The 19783-nt window shown below is 39.8% G+C and overlaps 2 protein-coding genes across 8 annotated transcripts in view; both read right to left on the bottom strand.

Annotated features, from left to right (window-relative positions):
• The window catches only part of LOC149261164 (uncharacterized), a 57792-nt gene that overhangs the window by 9791 nt on the left and 28218 nt on the right, over positions 1-19783 (bottom strand). The window lies entirely within an intron of this gene.
• LOC149261165 (uncharacterized) overlaps positions 12609-19783 on the bottom strand; it is a 186598-nt gene continuing 179423 nt past the window's right edge. Inside the window, exon 5 of the mRNA XM_089421786.1 lies at positions 12609-12913. The gene's annotated coding sequence lies outside the window, so the exon portion shown is untranslated. The remainder of the gene's footprint in view (positions 12914-19783) is intronic.

Genomic DNA, 19783 nt, shown 5'->3' on the forward strand with positions numbered 1-19783 from the left:
TGATGCACTGATCTTGAAGAGAAAAAATAATTGTGCATTGTGTGTGATTGCGTTTCTCGTTTTCCGCTAAATGCAAGAGTTAATAATTCCAACTAGATCTGATCTATTTTCTTAGATAGTTGGTTTTAGGATAATTTAACATGGTGTTAGAGGTTTTGTTCTGAGAGAAAAGTAGATATATTATTTTCCAAGATACTTCAACAAGCTTGAGAGACAAAGCTCAGGACAGCCATTTTTGTAACCAATGTGAAAGTTGAGGATCGACTTGATGCGGTTTCGAATTTCTTGCCATGGAAGGAAAGAATCTCAGTGATCTTGAAGGAGCAATACTTGTGGGAAGTCGTGTCCAACCCTCCTGCTCCAACATAGACCTTAGGGAGCATGCAAACACCAACAATAGTAGACCCTATAATGCAGGCAGCATGGGATAAGGACATAGAGGAAAAGAGGGTGATCCTTTACGCTATTAAGGATCATCTAATTCTACATGTTGCAAAAAAATCAAATATAAGGACATTTGATTTTGTAGTATTAATTTTTTCAAAGTGATAACATGAGTCAAAAAATGATTCTCAAAACTACGCTCAGAATGCAAAATGAACCCCTCCAACAATGTGACCAATTGCCTTATGAGAATCACACAAATCCATGACCAGCTTGCAATTATTGGAGGATGTACTAGATACAGAGCTAGTGACTGTTGCTCTGAATGGGTTCACCAAGGCTCGGGAACCATTCATCATGGGCATTTGTGCCCAAAAGTATCTTCCCAAGTGGGAGAGACTTTCCGATGAATACATCCAAGAGGATACTCGTAAAGAGTCCACGAACAACAAGCGAAGAGGAGCAACAAATGAAAACTTGGTCCTGGTCAGTGAGATGAAGAAGACCAAAGGGAAACTTTTCATCAAAAAGGGTGAAAATTATTGAAGAATGTAACTAGTGTCAGTCTTCATAATTGTATTTCATTCATGATGTATTGAATTTGTCAAAAGAAAGAACAAGAAATTTTATTATAAATAAAATTGACTTATTAAAGCATGGCTTTCATGCTTGGGTCAATTATTCGTAGGTCAAAGCATGCATTGCAAGCTTCTAGGGTTTATGTCAAATGGCCTTGTCCATGTCACATTCTAAAAGACCATTTTTGTCAAAAAGAAATTTATTTTATGTGAAATTAGGTCTCCTAGGCTTCCTCCACCAAGTCGGTCTCAAGGAAGGACAAGTTAGCCTAATTGAGGGGCAGAAACTCCTATATAAAGACAGCAACTCAAACTCACTCATCAAGTTCAATATGCAACTACTGGGGCCAGAAAAAGTGTGAAATTCAAGGAAGAAGAGGAAAGGGCTAGCGAAGGAGAAGGATGTCTCTATCAAGCACAAGAAGTCGAAATTCTCCCCCTCTCACATGGAGGATCGAAATTGTAGTACTAATGATGGGCCGAAATTGTAGTACTGAAGCTGGGCCAAAATTTTGTGTTGTTGGGGGGCGAAATCTCTAGGTTGTTGTTGGGCTAAAGTTGTTGGACAAGACACTGCTAAAGATTGTTGAATTTAATTGGAAGGTTGACTTGGTGGAGGAGGAAGGTCTATTGGTCTTAGGTCTTGGTCTATCTCATTTTGAATCTACTGATGGAAGAGATTTTAACTGGGTTTTCCCCTATAGAGAGGTTTTAGCCCTGGCAGAGTGCCTACATCTGGTGTGCTTTATCTTCATGTTTTTCTTTTGGTAATTGCTTGATGAAACTTAGATAAAAGAAGAACATAAGAAAGATGATAAGAACTCAAAGATATCACAAGTAATTACTAATCATCAACAAGAGAAAAGCTTTTTGCCTTTCCGATTTTCTAACAATAATGAGGGAGAGGAACAACATTCCAAGCAGAAGAGAAATATGACCAAGATCAAATGCTATATTTGTTATAAGAATGGCCATTTTGCTTCTCAATGTCCACATATGAAGAAAGGCAAAGGGAAGTCACAGAAAGTTGCAACAACAATAGAGAAACGATTGAGCGAACTTGCTTCCATGTTCGAGAGTGACTTTTTCACGCATGTCTTACCTTTCTACCAGCGATATTGCTAGAAGCCCCTGGTACTTGGACAATGGTGCCTACCGCCTCAAAGGCTAGACAGATATTTAGTAGATTTGCATAGAACGACTCAGAGACATATTGAGCTTGGCAATGATGCCAAGTATGCAGTGAGGAGGCAAGGGATACTTTAGTTCCAGCTTGAGTCAGGAGGGTCCTTTCATGCGCGGGAGGTACTCTATCTACTTGACCTAAAGAACCTTTTGTCCATCTCAATCATGGAGTACAAAGGTTTTGAAGTCAACTTCCGAAGGGGGCAAGTGTTCATTTTCCTAAAGGGATCCAATCCAGATTCCAGAGACTGCAATAAGGGTTAGAATCTGAGAGAGAAATTATATAGACTTCAAGGTCAGCCTACTCATCCACTAGTGCACACCAATGATAGCATCTACGAGTTTTCGCAAGGAGGACGGGCCATCTCCATCACAGGGCTCTACATCTAGTCTACATCCACATACCTATGGAAAAGAGGGCAAAGTTGTAGCCCTCCAATGAGAGGAACATCCCCGTGGGATACAACAAGAATTCCAAGGTTTATAGAGTCTTCTTGACATATCATGAGAAGACAGTGTTGAGTTGACATGTCGAGTTTGAGGAGAACTTGGCATCTAAGAAATATCAAGACCTGCCAACAATTGTAGAGGGGCCTCAAGAGGAGGAACCAAAAGAGAAGCTGAGAGCAGAGACTTCCAATAGCAGAGATACCCAACCTTCAATGTAGGAGGAGCAGTCAACTTCTTCAACATCAGTCAAGAGGCTCAAGTGGGCAAAGCGGACCTTACGAGATGATTGAGAGAATGTCAACCCTCGCAAGACCAATTTCAAGGAGAGAAGACCTCTGCAGAAGTTTTTGATGTACATGGCTTTGATTACCAACATCATAAACTTAGAGCCTTCTAGCTTTAAGGAAGCATCCAACCAACAAGTGTGGAGAGATGACATGGTGGAGGAGCACAACTCCATCATAAAGAATGATGTCTGGGAGATTGTATCAAGACCAAATGGGAAGTCAATTGTGATTTAAAGTATGCAGTAGATGGCAATTTGGAAAAATACAAAGCTAGATTTGTTGCTCGTGAATTCTCTTAAAAAGAGGGAGTAGACTACGATGAGACTTTTGCTCCCATAGTCAGATACTCCTCTATTCAAGCAGTTATTTCGACATCTTTTGAGATGGGATGGAGCATCCACCAGATCGATGTGAAGAAATCTACATTGAGCAGCCACAAGGGTTTGAGGTCCATGTAGAAATAACTCGAAATTTGCAACTACTAATGAATTTGAACTGAAAACAATAGACACAAATTTCTTCTACTCAATCTATGGAAGGGAAAACATACAATAAAAACACATGCAATCAATCACAATGAACACAGTTTTTATTGGGCAACCCAACTGGGAAAAACCCCTCCTCTATTAGAAGAGAAATATTGATCTATTATAATGACAGATTCAATCCTGAAGCACAACCTGCACTGCAATATTGATCTCCTCCTCCTGAGTCTGATTTGCAAAATACTTAGCCAATTCTTGGCCTCCTGCTCTATTTCCTTGCGCAATTCATGAGGAAATTAGTTCCTAAATAATAGGAGAAGCCCCTATTTGGTTGCGCAATTCCCAAGAGAATAGTCTCACCTGCTACATGCAAACACTGTACACTCACTAGTATACAATAATGATTACATTGATGTCTTTTTCCTCCACTCAACTAGGCAATTCGAATTCCATGCAGGACTGGGGCTATTTTTCGTAAATTGACTAGTTAACTGAGATATCAGTGAGTTAACAACAGTGATAACATCTCAACTAAACTCCTACTGACTCTATTTATGACTAGAGCTCAGATAACTGAGTTTAACGAACACTAACTCCACTAGATTGCTAAATCTTAACAATCAACCCATGCACAACACTACTTCTTGCCAACAAACTCGAATTGACCAACTTAACTAAGTGACAATGCCATGTCGCTCCTGCTAATTGCATCAAGTCATCCTACTGATGTGGAAATTTGAATTTCTCCATTTCTCCAATCCTTCTCCTCTTGAGGAATGCATTGTAACACAAATAACACTCCCTCTCACTATTTTTGTTGCTATTGCAACAACTGCAACTGAGAAGCATCAAGAATACTGAATCAACTATGTATCTGAGTTGCAATTGTCTTCAGAGTCTATCTGCTACTAGCCTCTGTTATGTCGCTCAATATCTGACTGCATTGACTGACATTGATCCTTCTGTTACTGAATATTGTAGGCCCTTGTAGCAAGGGTAATGATCCATGAGAATAGTATACTACAACTGTTGTTGCTCTCCTATGGACCTTGCCCAAATATTTGCAAATCTGGGACTAAGGCTCTACATCGCCCCACCTCACCCCTAGAGGTGTAGCTACATGCAAGGTGAAATCTACCTCTAGCTTGTAGAGATTTTTAACTCGAACACCAATTTGTTTTACTTTTCTAGTAGCAACATGCTTTAGATAAGATTTCCCCCTACAGAACACCACATCATATCCTCTGTCCTCAAGTACAGCTATAAAAACTAGATTTTTCTTCATGCCAGGCACGTACATTACATTCTTGAGATGAAGATGAGAGCCTCACTCCCTCAAACCTCTCACTCTTGAGAGAAAACCCAAACAAAATCTTCTTCTTATAGAAATTCTAATTGACATATACCAAGACCAAGACCCTTCCTATTTTCCACTCCAAGACTAAGACACAAGATCCTTAGTCAACGACAGTCAACCTTTTGCTCCTTCCTCCTTCTCGGCTTCTTCTTCATAGGGCACCGACCATCCATCACTTTCATACATGGGTCAGCCATGTCATCATCAGAAAGTGATCCATCAATCCATATATGGCCTTCCTTCATGCCATGTTGCTTTCTTCATGCTATGTTTCCTTAAGGATCTTTCATCCTACTACATGTGCATCAGTTGTGGAAGACATCCATAGATCTTCCCTCGACAACCTTGCATAAACCCATCGAGATATTTGTTCAAAAAATAAAGGAATGAACATTAAAATCAACATTACCTTTGTGATGGTCTTTCATCATGACATTTTCTAGTTTGCGTTAGCATCCTGCATACATATCGACACATCTCCCAAAGATATATATTGTTAAGGGTCTCTTTCTTTTCAGACTCCATCAGAGTCTTCATATCTTCCATGGAGATATCCTAGTCAAATCTTCTTATCTTTCAGAAGATTTGACATGGTTGCATATTCTATGATCTCTTCCTTTCTTCACACATTTCATTCCCAGGAACTTCCAGTCAGAATTCCTCAATTATAGTCAACCACCTCATATTACATATGAGGACATATTGTGTTGATTTTAATGAATGTGTGACCCATGCATTTCTACATTCCTTCGAAGGAGGAGATCCTTCCTTTGATTATGCTCTCACGATAGAGCATTGATCCATGTTACCTGCAACCATATGACATGACTCTTCAATATAGACTGTAAGCATACATACCTCTTTTTCCTTTGGGTCATCCAGACTTCCTACAACAACTTCCTTGATTGAAAGAGCTTCCATCCCTTGATTTGCTTCTCCTTTTATGTCATCATGTCATCCAGACTTCCTACAACAACTTCCTTGATTGAAAGAGCTTCAATCCCTTGATTTGCTTCTCCTTTTATGTCATCATACCATCATCCATGAATTCCACAAGTTTGGAATTCTTGATGAAACACTTGCTTCCCCTCATGATCGATGAACCTTTCAATGTAGATTCCATCAGAGAATCTTGAGGATCTAAAGTATCCCCATCAGAAGATGTTTCCCTTTGACAGATGTATGACAAACCTTGTACTAGATGACCTTGCCACTTATGTTTTCAATGAGATTCCCAAGAGCTATATCCTTGACTTCCATAGATTCTAACCATCTTTCATGCTTCTCTATGATGTCTCGAGCTCTTGATTTCAATGCTTCCATGATGCCTTGATGCATCCCATTATTTTACTTAGTGAATCATGATAGCCATATCTTACAACAGAAGACTTAGGAACTTGAAAAGAATTTATGTGAGGAAGACTATCTCAATAGTGGAGATCTATTACTTCCTCCTTCTTCGACTTCTTCCTTTCAACTTCCTCCACTTCCTCAGTGATGTAATCTTCTCTTCTTCTTTTGTTATTGTCCTTATTGAGCTTAGGACAATCTCTTCTATAGTGCCCAAATCCTTGACACCCATAGCATTGTATTTTAGCCATGTTCTTCTTCTTTTTCTGAGGACCAAACTTTCCAAATTTCCCCTTTTTTTTTAGTCATAGCAGCAGATGCTTGATTTTGCTCACTTGCTCCCACATCAAATTTGGCATTTAGTCTAGATTCTTCAATTTTGCATAGTGACCATAGATCCTAGAATGGAGTAGCTTCTTTCTTCCCACAGATACTTGAAGTGAAGTTACACCACTCTTCTGGTAGTGCATTTAATACAACTGTAGTAATTTCTTTGTCAGTCATGACTTCTCCTAGATCTTGTAGTTGATCTCGGATTTCAGATATCCTCATAAAGCATGAGGCTATTCCATCTTCCCTTGACATCCTCAATTTGTAGATTTCTTGCCTTATTGATAAACTTCTCCAGCAGTGCTTACAAAATACAACTCTACAAGTTTGTCATAGATTTCTTTTGAAGTTTCGAGTTTGGATACATATGGGATGAGGGGATCATTGATGGATTCTATGACAATCCTTTGGGTCCTGACTTCCCCTTTCATATACTTCGCAAGAGCTTGAGCATCTTCCTTTCTTGGTTTAGTGATAGATCCTTTGACCTGATCCATAACCTCATTTTCAATGAGGTTCAAATCTGTCCTTTTCTTCCATGCAAGATAGTTTGAAGCCCCAACCAATTTGTTTTTGTCCTTGGAAAAAGACATTTTGACAGATTCAAATGTGGACATAAATATACTTACTTGATAGGATGCTCCTCCTTCTTGTTGCTTTCTTGATGTTGATGATTATATAGAGGATAGAAAACTTCTATTTATTGAAGATAATTTTCTTCAATAATGATCCTTGGTCTCACAGAGAGGGAGATCCCTTTTGATGGTGAAGTCTTGTTGATGAGGATCAATGATGACCTCTTGATGATGTCTTCAGTGGGAAGAATAAAGGGTTTTGATGCTTTCTTGTATATCTTGACTTCACTTCAATATCCTTCAAATTGTTCTGATGTCCTTCTAGAGATTTGATCCTTTGAGTGTCCCTTTATAAGATGCCCTTCCTTGACTTTGTCACCTTAGCTCTGATACCATGTTGAGAAATTTGGGCATAGCAATTAGGTGATTTCTCTTCTATTAGTAACTGCTTGTGAGTGTTTTTTACTTCTATAGATTAGGATCTTCTTTTCCTTAGGTTATTATTGTTCTTCTTCATCAAATAGCTACCAATGCATAAACCATAAAGAGACAAGACACAAAATATAGGCTATCATCCAGCGCCAAAACCTATCACTCTCGAGAGGAAAACCCAAACAAAATCTTCTTCTTATAGAGATTCCAATTAACAAATACCAAGACCAAGACCTTTGACCTATTTTCCACTCCAAGACCAAGACACAGGATCCTTAGTCAACAATAGTCAACCTTCTGTTCCTTCCTCCTTCTCGGCTTCTTCTTCAACCTTGGCTTCCTTCTTGCTTCAAACCTTCGGCCTTCTTGAATTATGTCTGTAATCCTTGACCTTAATTCAGGACCTTCTTTACTACCCCTTCTTCCACTTCGGCTCTCTAGGAGGGTTGCACTTCTCCTCGGCATCCACTGCTGCAATAGAGTTCTTTGTACTTCTCCTCAGCTTCCACAGCTGCAATAGAATTCTCTGTACTTCTCCTCGGCTTCCACTACTCCAACATAATTCTCCTCGACCTTATTGCAACGGATTCCTTTGAACATATAGAGTTTTCAACCCTTAAAACAGACCCAAAAAGTTCCTTAAGAAATTCGCTCTTCCTTCTTGTTACTTGCTGGTTGGGAGGCTTTTCCTTTCACCCTTTCGCACTTCTAACTGTAGACTTGCACTTCTCTGAATTTTCCAATGATTTGAAATGAGGTCGAGTTTCCTATTTATAGTGGTTTCCTCCTCAAATTAGTCGGACTTGAAGAGGGTGAGTCGACATGTCTATTGGAGGAGATAATCAATTCCACTTTGAAGTCGACTTGAGGTTACTGGTTGTGCTTGGTCTTAGAGGGCTACTTGACATTTCCATTGAAACATATGCAAATATAATATGTCCAAGAAGGGCCCTTCATACATGGCATAGACTCAAATTGACTTGTATGACTAGAAGACAAATCCTAAAGGCTCACAATGGGAGCCATCACTAAAAATAAAATTCCTTGCTCATGAAACCCATGAGACAAGCATTAATAATAAGTTTATTTTTCTTCTTTTCATTAATTACATAAAATCATATTTCCACATGTCATTATGAAGACCAAACCTAGTTACATTTTTCAACACCACTAACTCCCTCTTAATGTGCTTTCCATTCACGCACTAAGGGTGAAATCCAATTCAAATTGTGATGTGAAAGCATCTCCTCCTGTTGTTGTTGTAGGTTCCTTGTTAGATTTCTTATGTGGACACTTGGTTGCATATTGTCCATACTCATGGCAGTGAAACCATTTAATTTGATTGAGGTCTTTCTTCTTCCCATGGTTCTGGTTGGATTCTGCCTCGCCTTGGGCCCTCTTTCCTTTGGCATTCTTTCCTTTGCCAACTAGAGCATAATGTTCTTCCTCATCAAATTTGGCTAAGACTCCATCTCTAGTGTTTCTTCTAATCTCCTCCTACACCAAGTCAAACCAATGTCTCTCCCATTTTGGGAGCTTCTCTTCCGTTAACTGGATCCTGATAGCTATGTCAGGACTTCGGAAGACCAAGGAGTGCTAAGCTCACAAGCTCAAATGGTGGCACAGTCTCTCCTACTCCTCCAAGTTCATCTTTGACCTGAGTGAATCTGGATAGGTACCGAACAATGGTTTCATTTTTTTACATTCGAATGTTCATGAGCTTATCTTTCAATGTCAATTTCTTGGCATCATTGCTACTTTCGAATAGGTCTGTAAGGGTCTTCCAAATTGCAAAGCAGTTTGCTTACCCTGCAAACTCGAAACCACATGGTCTCTGACTCACTCCAAGATAATCCTCCTAGCTTTAGTTGTATCTTTCTTCCACTAAGTCAGTTGTTGTGCATCAGATGTTGATGGTTTTGCAATATCAGTTTTTGTGTATTGCAATAATCCATTGTCATCCAGCGCAACTTCCATTCTGTCCTTCCAGACAATGAAATTTGAACTTCCCTCCAACGCATACTCAAGTTTCAATCCATTGGAAGGCATTGTTCCTGCACTGAAGAAAATCCCTGCACCACAAATCTACTATTCGAAATTTCTCTAAGAGAAGATCAGGAAGTTGGTTTCTATGTAGTTTTCAAGGCTCTAATACCATGTAGAAATAACTAGAAATTTGTAGCTGCTAATGAATTCGAACTGAAAACAATAGACACAAATTTCTTCTACTCAATCTACGGAAGGGAAAACATACAATAGAAACACATGCAATCAATAAATCACAATGAACATCGTTTTTACTGGTGAACCCAACTAAGGAAAACCCCTCCTCTATTTGTATTATATCAGATGAGAAAAATTAATCTATTACAAGGACAACTTCAATCCTGAAGCACAACCTGCACTGCAATACTATCTCCTCCTCCTAAGACTGCTCTGCAAAATACTTAGCCAATTCTTGGCCCTCCTGGTCCTACTATTTCCTCGCGCAATTCCTGAGGAAATTAACTCCTAAAGAATAGGAGAAGACCCTATTTTCTTACGCAAGTCCCAAGAGAATAGTCTCTCACCTGCTACATGCAAGCATTGTACACTCACTAGTATATAGTATACAATAATGATTACATTGATGCCTTTTTCCTCCAGTCAACTAGACAATTCGAATTCTATGCATGAATGGGGCTATTTTCAATAAATTGACTAGTTAACTGGGAGATCAGTCAGTTAACAACTATTACAACTACTCAATTGAAATCCTACTGACTCTATTTATGACTAGAGCTCAGATAATCGACTTTAACTAACACTCTACTAGATTGCTACATCTTAGAAATCACCCCATGCACACCTCTACTTCTTGCCCACAAACTCGAATTGACTGACTTAACTAAGTGACAATGCCATGTCACTCCTGCTAAATGCAACTCAAGTCATCCTGCCGATGTGGAAATTTGAATTTCTCCATTTGACTAAGGCACAAGTCAAATGAAGCCTTTTCTTGCTACAATTTAACAGTCCATGACAATGAGACACATGTACGCATGCTTAAGAAAGCCCTATATTGACTCAAACAGGAGCCCAAGGCCTAATGTGCTAGGATTGACAGTGCTTAGCAGGGCATAGGCTTCACCAAGAGCGAGGCAAATCCCAAGCTATACTTCTTGTTGGTTGGATATGAGCCCCTCATTTTGGTGTTGTATGTGGAAGATCTCATTCTAATAGATGCAAAGAGACTGATTGTAGGTTGCAAGCCAAACCTAGTGTTAGAATTTGAAATGAAGGATATCAGGTCGATGCATTACATTCTAGCATTAAGGTTTGGTAGCAACTGAGCGAGATCTTTCTCGCACATGGGAAGTACACTCGATCCTGAAGAGATTCAAGACGGAGGACAGAAGACTAATGGGCACTCCGATGGTGACCAATTTCAGGAAGATTGGATCATTGATGTAACTAGTCAACACTTGACCAAACATTAGTTTTACTATTAACCTATGTTGCACGGGTTCCCGAACCCAGGGGTGGGGTTCTCGAACCCGTCCCGGGTTCCCGTCCCCACGTTCCGGGTGCTGGAACGGGTACCTCTGAGAAGAACCCTTAAGAACCCGGTTCTTTCAAGAGACTTCGAAATCATAAACCGGGTTCTTTTGATACATCGGAAAGGATTGGAAAGTGTCGATGTAGATGTAATATTCCCAACTCAAATATACTCAATTTTCTCTTAAAATTTAACTCAAATATACTCAATTTTCTCTTAAAATTTCTGAGTTTTTAATTGAGTTTCAATGAGTCTTAATTGAGGTACTTTATCAAATAGTTGAAGGACAACTGTTGTACATGTTGGTTTTATATTTTCTCTCAAGTGACATGGACAGGGGTCATTGCAGCAATGGGAAAATGCTTCAAATAACTAGACAACTTATTTAAAAACTCATAATTAGACTTTCACTGCTGTTACAGCTTAAAATGATGAAAATTTCTGAGCATAAACAGCCATGCAATTAATTAGACACCAATAGATGTAGTGAAGGTCAAAGCGGTGGAACCTGGTAGCATTACAGCAGTATCTAAATGGAATATCAGCCTTTAAATAATAGATCTTCAGCCATTAAAATCAGTCTTCTACAACAGAGATGGATCAGCAATAAACATAGCTTGTTCTCTGAAAAATCGTAGTTTAAGAGCAAATTTCCCAAATTTTACAATGCCATTGCGAAGGACACACCTGGAACATGCTCCATCTCATAAGAACTTAAACTTGCTGATTGTCAGAGCCTTTGCAATTAACTTGATTTCTTGAGTAGGCAAGCTGCTACAGGATTTGGCAAAAATCTTGAAATCCGGACAGTGAATAAGGATACATAAATTGGGCTCTATTATCTCTTGAAAGAGGATATTTGATTAGCCTTTAACCTCTGAAATCAATACAGTTAAATCATAAATATTTTAGTTTTCTTGTTTAAAGTTGAAAAATATACAAATTCATATATATTATAATTTATAAAATATAATATTTATATTATATATATATATATATATAACCCCGACGAACCCACGCACCCTATTTCAAAAAATGACGTCCCCGTCCCCGTTCCCATACCCGTCCCGTCCCCGAACCCACTTTTCCTGGCAACATAGCTATTAACACCTTGACTCAATTCATGGTGGAATGAGGGAGGGTCACTACGTTGTAGCAAAGCACATGCTTAGATATTTACATGCACAGTAGGATATGAATTACAATACCTTGGCGGAGATGGTGTAAGTTTGCAGTACTCGGATTCAAATAGGACAGGCAAGGATACAGATTGAAAGAGAACCTCTAGGTGTTGCTTCAGTTTGGGGTTAGCCGTCATGTTAATTTTAGATAACAATGGCATGTTCTATGCTTTAGCACAATCTACTTCAATGTTCCTTATCAGCCCAATGACAATTTCCAATTATTTCCAGTAGCAATCACATTAACTTAACCACATTGATAGTAAATGCAAATAGAACATTAAAAAAAGTGCAGAAGACAAGCCAAGACAAGAGGACACAAGATTTGGCAGACGCCAGGGGAAAAACCCAATGTGGGGAAACCCCTTTAATCAAATCTTCTTATTATTATTGAATAGTTCAGCAGAGGGAGAGTACAAATATCAAATTAACTTGCCCAAAACATTCCTATCAAAATCAACTCTCAACTGCAGCGCTAACCAGAAATTCAATGCTGGTCAAATCAGCACCAAAATGTCCTCCAGGTAGCTCGGTCTACAACAGATTAATCCGGCCTTTCAAGAGAGTCAAAGTCAGCCCAAAAAGTTCGGTCAACCCAATCAAAGGAGAGAAAACACTGTTGTAATTTTTGCAGTCAAATCTGAAGTCAACCCTGGTCAAACTGTCCCAATCACCTCAATTCCTATGCCAATAAATGCAGCCTCCAAGGATCGAAATTATGCCCTCAAAAAACGAAGTCAACACTGGTCAAAAGAGCCATGGTCAACACTTGTATGTTTTCCTGAAATTCGGCCAGCAAACAATCCCAGAATTTCAGCCCCCTGCCACACATGCGAAGTAGAAAGAAGTTGCCTCCAAGCTATAAGAACCAATCAAGAAAGGAGAAAGAGAGATATGTGATGAGATGAGTGATATCCAAATGAAGAGAGAGGTCACTCCTATTTATACACTTCATTGAGAGTGAGGAGACACATCTATTGGGCTTTTGAGCCTATATTTGACTAAGGCCGACCTTGACAATTTGTGCATGAGAGAGAATAAATAAAAAATTCCATTTCTTCTTGTCAAAATGAGATGATCTTTATATCAAAATTGGACCTCTCGAAACGAGGAATCCAATGCAATAACCATCTCCATCATATGAGCTATTTTAAGGTGGAATTTGGCCCTAGTTGCCAATTTTAACACGTAATTTCCTAGTTCAACAAGAAGCATAACTCAATAGCACTGAGTTCAAGTAAGGCAGAGTACAAGGCGGCCAATCTACCTAGTTATGAATCCATTTGGCTTCGCAAGATACTCATGTGATTCTTTGGTAAGAAGCTTGAGCCAACAATGATCCACTACAATAACCAGAGTTACATCAAACTCTCAGAGAATCCATTGTTTCACGAAAGGTCAAACACATTGAGATCAAATACCACTTCATCAAAGCCAGGGCATTGAAGGGAGCAGTCAAGATGCAAAATATTTCTAACGAGGAACAATTGGCAGAAATGTTCACCAAGCCCTTGTGAAGGGCAAGTTTGTCCGGTTTTGAGACAACTTTGGAGTGGTGGAGAATACCTTCCTCGCTAAAGAGTGTCAGTGTTTGTGGCACAAACAAGTATTTACATGAGGGTGTCTACTTATCGAAATCATCATTAAATACAACCTATGTTTTTTACAAAATTTCACTTAAATAATTAATTAAGTGAATGCTTTTTATTAATGTGACTAAAGTGGGTCACTTAATGATTTAATTAAAAAAGAACCATTGATCCCATGGTTAGATCTTAACCGTTGAAGATTAAGATTTTGGTTCATTTTAAAGTTGTAAAAGAAAGAGAGGGCAAAGCATTCACCTGTCACGTGAGTGAAGAAGAAAATCAAAGAGACCATGGCGCTTCAGGTTTGGGCAAAGGAGGACTTCCATCTACTGATAATGAGCACAACATCCTAAACAATTGGCAGCTGAAGCTTCCCCTTGTTTCCCCCTGCAGTAAAGCTCCCATCTACAGCAGCAAAGATTGCTGCCACTGGCTTGCACCTCCCAAAGACTCCTTCAAGCTTAATTTCGACGGGGCATCCAAAGGAAACCCAGGGGTTGCAGGATATGGAGGGTTAATACGAAACTCAGAGGGCAAACCTATAAGAATCTTCTTTGGCAACATAGGGTGGGACACTAACAACTCGGCTGAGTTGGAAGGGCTTTGGCAAGGCATGTTACTAGCAGAAACTCTACACCTTCAGCCCCTCATAGTTGAAGGAGACTCCCAAATTCTTATTAATATAGCAATTCGACTTCAAAATGGATCAAATGCCAGGAAAGTCGCTCCCAGTTGGAGGCTGGAGGCCAGATTAAGGGATCTAGCGCAGAAGCTCAACATTTTAGGGGCCATCCCATTTACTCACATTAAGCGGGAAGGCAACAAAGTCGCGGATCTTCTTGCCAACATAGGCACTGAGTCTGACCAAGCTCATGCCTCCGGAAATATATATCTCATTGCAAATAGGCAGCAGCTCATGGAATGCCAAAGTCTGATCCTTGCAGAGAGCATTTCCCCGGATGCGGGTGACAGTTTGACATGCAGCAACGAGCCACATGACAGCCATGGGCTGCCATGTGATAGCTCTTCGTCCTTAAATGCTCACAGCCGCCGGTTCCCATCAACCTATGCGGACTCTGTGCTAACTTAATGGCGTTGGGGGAGAGTGTTGTTAGCATGCGGGAGGTTTTAATGGCAGGTCTTTTCATTGGTAATGAGGGGCGGTTTAAGAAGGGAGGATGCCTGGAGACGGGAGATTATCATGGTTATAGGCTCAGGCAGAGGGATAATCCTCAATGCGCGGAGCAGAGGTTGGAATGTTGGGCAGCGAACCAGAATTTGGACGAGCTCCTCGCACTGGTACACTGCCTTTATAAGCTTATCTTTGTCAAGAGGCCGCTTCATCGTCGGACGTCGTCTGGCGGGGAAGGGCAAAAACGTTTGCTGGTGGTCATGGTGCGGGAGAGAATGCCTTGTCGCAGAGGAACTTGGCGTGGAGAATCCTCTCGCCCTCCAGCTGCTGACACGCACCATCACTGTTGCTGTTGCTATTGTCACCGGCGGATGGGAGCCAATCCTATCCAGCCCTGTCAATCTATGGAAGTCGGAGGCTCGAGCAGTGGGGAGCAAAAGCTACCTGCTTTTGGCTCTGTTATTTTTTCTTTGGGCAGGTCTGAGGACAATCCAGGCCTTAACGCCCACATCTCGGTGCTGTTCACTCGAACTGAGGAGGAGCATGCTGAAGACTCCTCTCTGGTCATGGCGGAGGACAATGCTGTGCTTGACAAAGGCAAACTCCCCATGGAGGTGCCGTCTTCTGAGGAGGAAGGGTCGGCAACCAGTCAAGGGAAACTGCCTCAGGCGGAGTCAGAGAAAGAGGAAAGCAATTCGGACCGCTCTATGGCCTCAGCCCCGCCTCAAGTTATGGAGAAGGCGGATTCGGTGCATAACCTGGCAGCAATGGATGTGGAGTCGGAGGAATAACTTCGGAGGGTGGTTCTGTGTTTTGGTCTTCTGCACTCTTGTCGAGCTTCGGGGTAAGCATAATTGCGTTTTTTTCTGTGTCACACAGAGGACAGTGTTTATGTTATGTCTGGATCAGTTTGCGGTTTATACTATGGCAGTGGGGACATATACTACTATGGGGCGCAACTCCTGTGGGATTGCATGGTTTTTTTCTGTAAGTTCCAGTTTTTTTGTCTTAACGTTTCATAGTTGGATTGGGCCGGAGGTCAGTTTTGGTTCGCCCCTGCGTGGGTTGTTTTGTGAAAGTCTTAGTATTCTGTTGCGACATCTTAAGGCCCAACAGGGCAGTTGTAAATGTTTGAAAATGCACCCAAGTGCCGCAGTTAGCCTTGGGCTGCCAGACACCTTGCTTGTATAGTTTTTATGTACATATTAATACAATAGTAGTTAAGTTTGCTGAGAAAAAAAAAATGTGACTAAAGTGGGTCACTTAATGATTTAATTAAAAAAGAACCATTGATCCCATGGTTAGATCTTAACCGTTGAAGATTAAGATTTTGGTTCATGTTAAAGTTGTAAAAGAAAGAGAGGGCAAAGCATTCACCTGTCACGTGAGTGAAGAAGAAAATCAAAGATCTTATTTTCAGCTGTTGGCGAGAAGTTTCAACAGTAGTTCAGCAAGGAGAAGGCAATCAAACAGTAGCAAGGAGAAAAGCAGTCATACAGCCCAGCAGAGTAGGTCATACAACCATCAATACAGATTTCGTACAATTGTACAGATTGCAAAGGGACCACATATTTGGTGCAGATATGCCTTGATTTTTGTGCAGACTGAAACTTTTCCAGTTTTGTTGTTCTTTGTTAATTTATCAGAGCCATTTTCCCTATAAGGGGCTCTTGTAAGTTCAGAAGATATTTTCAATGGTGAACTGATCTAGAAGAGCAGAAATAATTGTGCATTGGGTGTGATAATGTGATTGCTTTTCTCGTTTTTTGCTGCATTCATGAGTTAATAATTCTAGAAAGTAACTAGATCTGATGTGTTTGTTTGGATAGCTGGTTTTAAGATAATCTAACAATGGATCTAGATGAAGGTTTCTAGACAGAAATGTTTTCTAAAAATAAATGTAATAGTGCTACAAAATCCCTCACCCTAAAGACAACTACCAAGGTCATAGTCACCGCTAAGTGATTTCTCAACAAAGGTTGCCAATGAAGCTTCATTTAGTGCCATGAATCAGGAAGGCAGTGGGTGCAGATGACGCTCTCTAGAACACCACCCACATAAAGTGATTATAAGTGTATCAATATGATAGTATGGATAAAAGTATTTAGAGCATGATCATTGTATTGAAGGGTTTAAAAGTAATCCCATCTTCAAAAATTGCAAAGCAAGAAGGCCCATCACAAGCACAATTATAGCAGTATTTAGAAGATGCAAAAGACACCGGTGAATCAGTTCATGATTCAGAATGGTAGCTACAATACTGATTATCCCTGCATAAATAATGAGATGGATGACAGTGAGCCAAGTTTTGGTCTTGAGCAATATGCAGTGAGCACAGTGGATTACCAACAACTTATCAAGTTACAAAAAACTCAGGTATGTGTTGATATGCTTGACAATACTGATCTATCTTATGTTTTCTTCTCCATAATTGCATATTCGAATAAAATATCAAGTGAAGAGGATGATGCAAAATGCATACAACAGTCTCTTGATAATATTAAAATTAGTATGGGTTTTTAAAAACTTCAGGTACTGCACAAAGCAGAAATAGAACCTTTTGAAGATGTGGAGGACACCGAAGATTTAGTCTATAGCTCAAGATTGTAGCCAATAAGTATCTCGAACCCATCTATCGTATTTTTGTCCTCCATGGTTGTAGTTCCAATAAAATACCAAGTTAAGAGGATGAAGCAAAATACATACAGCAATCTCTTGATAATATTAAAATTAGTGTGGGTTTTAAAAAGGTTAAGGTCCTGTGGCCTGCCCAAAGCAGGCATAGAACCCCTTGAAGATGTGGAGAACACCAAAGATTTAGTCTATAGCTCAAGATTGCAGCCAATAAATATCTCAAACCGATGCACTTAGAATGAGCCTAATGATGATGAACAGAATATTATGCTTGACTGAGATACACCCATGACTGTGAATTTTCATAAGCATATTGAAAACAATTTTTCAATTATTAATGGCAAGACATGCCTAAGGGAGCTTCTCAATTAACCAAGCTCAGGCTCGGGCTCAGGATGGCAACAAGGGGATATCCTGCATTACCTAGCCCAGACCTGCAATCAATGGTTTAGACTGAAAATTATCCAACTCCTCGAAGTTTTGCCCAGGAAGACACTTTAAAACACCTTTTTAGCATGTGACTTTATGAGTTATATTAAAGTCATGATAAAGTCACTTTACAAAGTACTTTATGTACTATGTACTTTTAAAAATTAAAGTTACTTTGTGTTTTAAAGTTAACTTTATGTGGAGAAAAAGTACATGGTACAAAATATAAAGTGATAAAATGACTAGGAGGCATTAATGAGGGGGACCACATGAAAAAGGGGTCAAGTGAGGGAATGATCTCCACCATTGATCTATAGGACTGAGATCTAATCTCAACACTTGATCAAAAAGGGTTAGGGTTTCCTAACTTAATGAAGCTAAAAGGGAGAAAAAAGGTTTCGGCTATTCTATTTTTCATGTGCATTTGGAGAAGTGATGAGAAGAGCAAAAAAAAGGGAGAGGAGTATGTTGGTCGAAAATCTAACAGGGAAGAAAATTAAAATCTTCAGGTACAATAACGGTGGAGAGTACATTTCAAATGATTTCATAGATTTTTGCAAGAAGAAAAGGATCAAGAAAGAGATGATTGTATCCTATAATCCCGAACAAAATGGAGTAGCTGAAAGAAAGAACAAGTCCATTGTAGAAGTTGTTTGTGCCATGCTCCATGATCAAAAGCTGTCGAAGTTCCTTTCAAGAGAAGCAACGAATGTTGCAGTTTATGTTCAAAATAGGGTGCCTCATCAAGCATTGGACAACAAGACTCCAGAAGAAGTATTTATAGGAGTCAAGCCTGATGTTAGCCATCTTTATATCTTTGGCTGCCCCGTATATTTCCATGTGCCGAAGGACAAAAGAAACAAGCTGGAAACCACGGGAAGAAAAGGTACATTCACTGGATATTGTGAAAATTCTAAAGCATTTAGAATATATATTCTTGGTCAAAGGAAGGTTGAAATTTGCAGGGATATAACATTTGACAAATATGTTGCCCTTGGAAAAGCAAGGCACATTCTTCTGCATCCTCCTTAGAAGAAGACTAATGATATGGATATCTTAGATGGTCCTTCCATGCCTGAATCCAAGAGAGATATTGTTGATGATCCCATGCAACCTGTGGACCCCTCAGATCCTCCTCCATGTGATCCCCTTTCCAGGAAGAGGCCACTTTGACTTCGCGACACATTACACGATGACGACAGATGCATTGCCACTCAAAGATCTTTTAGAGAAAGCAAGAAGCCATGATAGAAGAACTTTGGAAGGATGTTATGGCCAAATAATATGAATCAATTATGAAGAACGACGTATGGAATGTTGTGCCAAGACCAAAGGGGAAATCTGTGGTGACTTCAAAATGGCTATTCAAGATCAAACATGGAGTCGATAGGAGCATATTGAGAAATATAAGGCAAGGTTCATGCCCTGAGGATTCTCCCGAAAAGAAGGAGAAGATTATGATGTTATATTTGCACTTGTGGCTCGATATACAACCATTCGTTCCATATTCGCTCTTGCTGCAATTCAAGGATGGACCCTTCAACAGATGGATGTGAAGACAACATTCCTTCATGGTATGTTATAAGAAGTATTCTATGTTGAGCAACCACCGGGATTTGAAGTAGAGGACCAAAAGACACATGTTTGCAGGCTAAAAAAGGCATTGTATGGTTTGAAACAAGCCCCCAAAGCATGGTAGCAAGCATATATATATAAGGTCAATAGTCTATGCAACACAATCAATCACAGGATCATGCGAGCATTCACATGAACACATATCTCAATTTAAACGTTAATCATATGTCTTAAAATCTAGCACCTAATGTGTGCATTTTACATCCCACCATAATGCTTAAAAATCAAGAGT

Source organism: Pinus tabuliformis, chromosome 6 (assembly GCF_031772625.1).
Source record: "Pinus tabuliformis cultivar Carrire ecotype Pingquan chromosome 6, CPIR1, whole genome shotgun sequence".
In the NCBI taxonomy this organism is placed as follows: Eukaryota; Viridiplantae; Streptophyta; class Pinopsida; order Pinales; family Pinaceae; genus Pinus; species Pinus tabuliformis.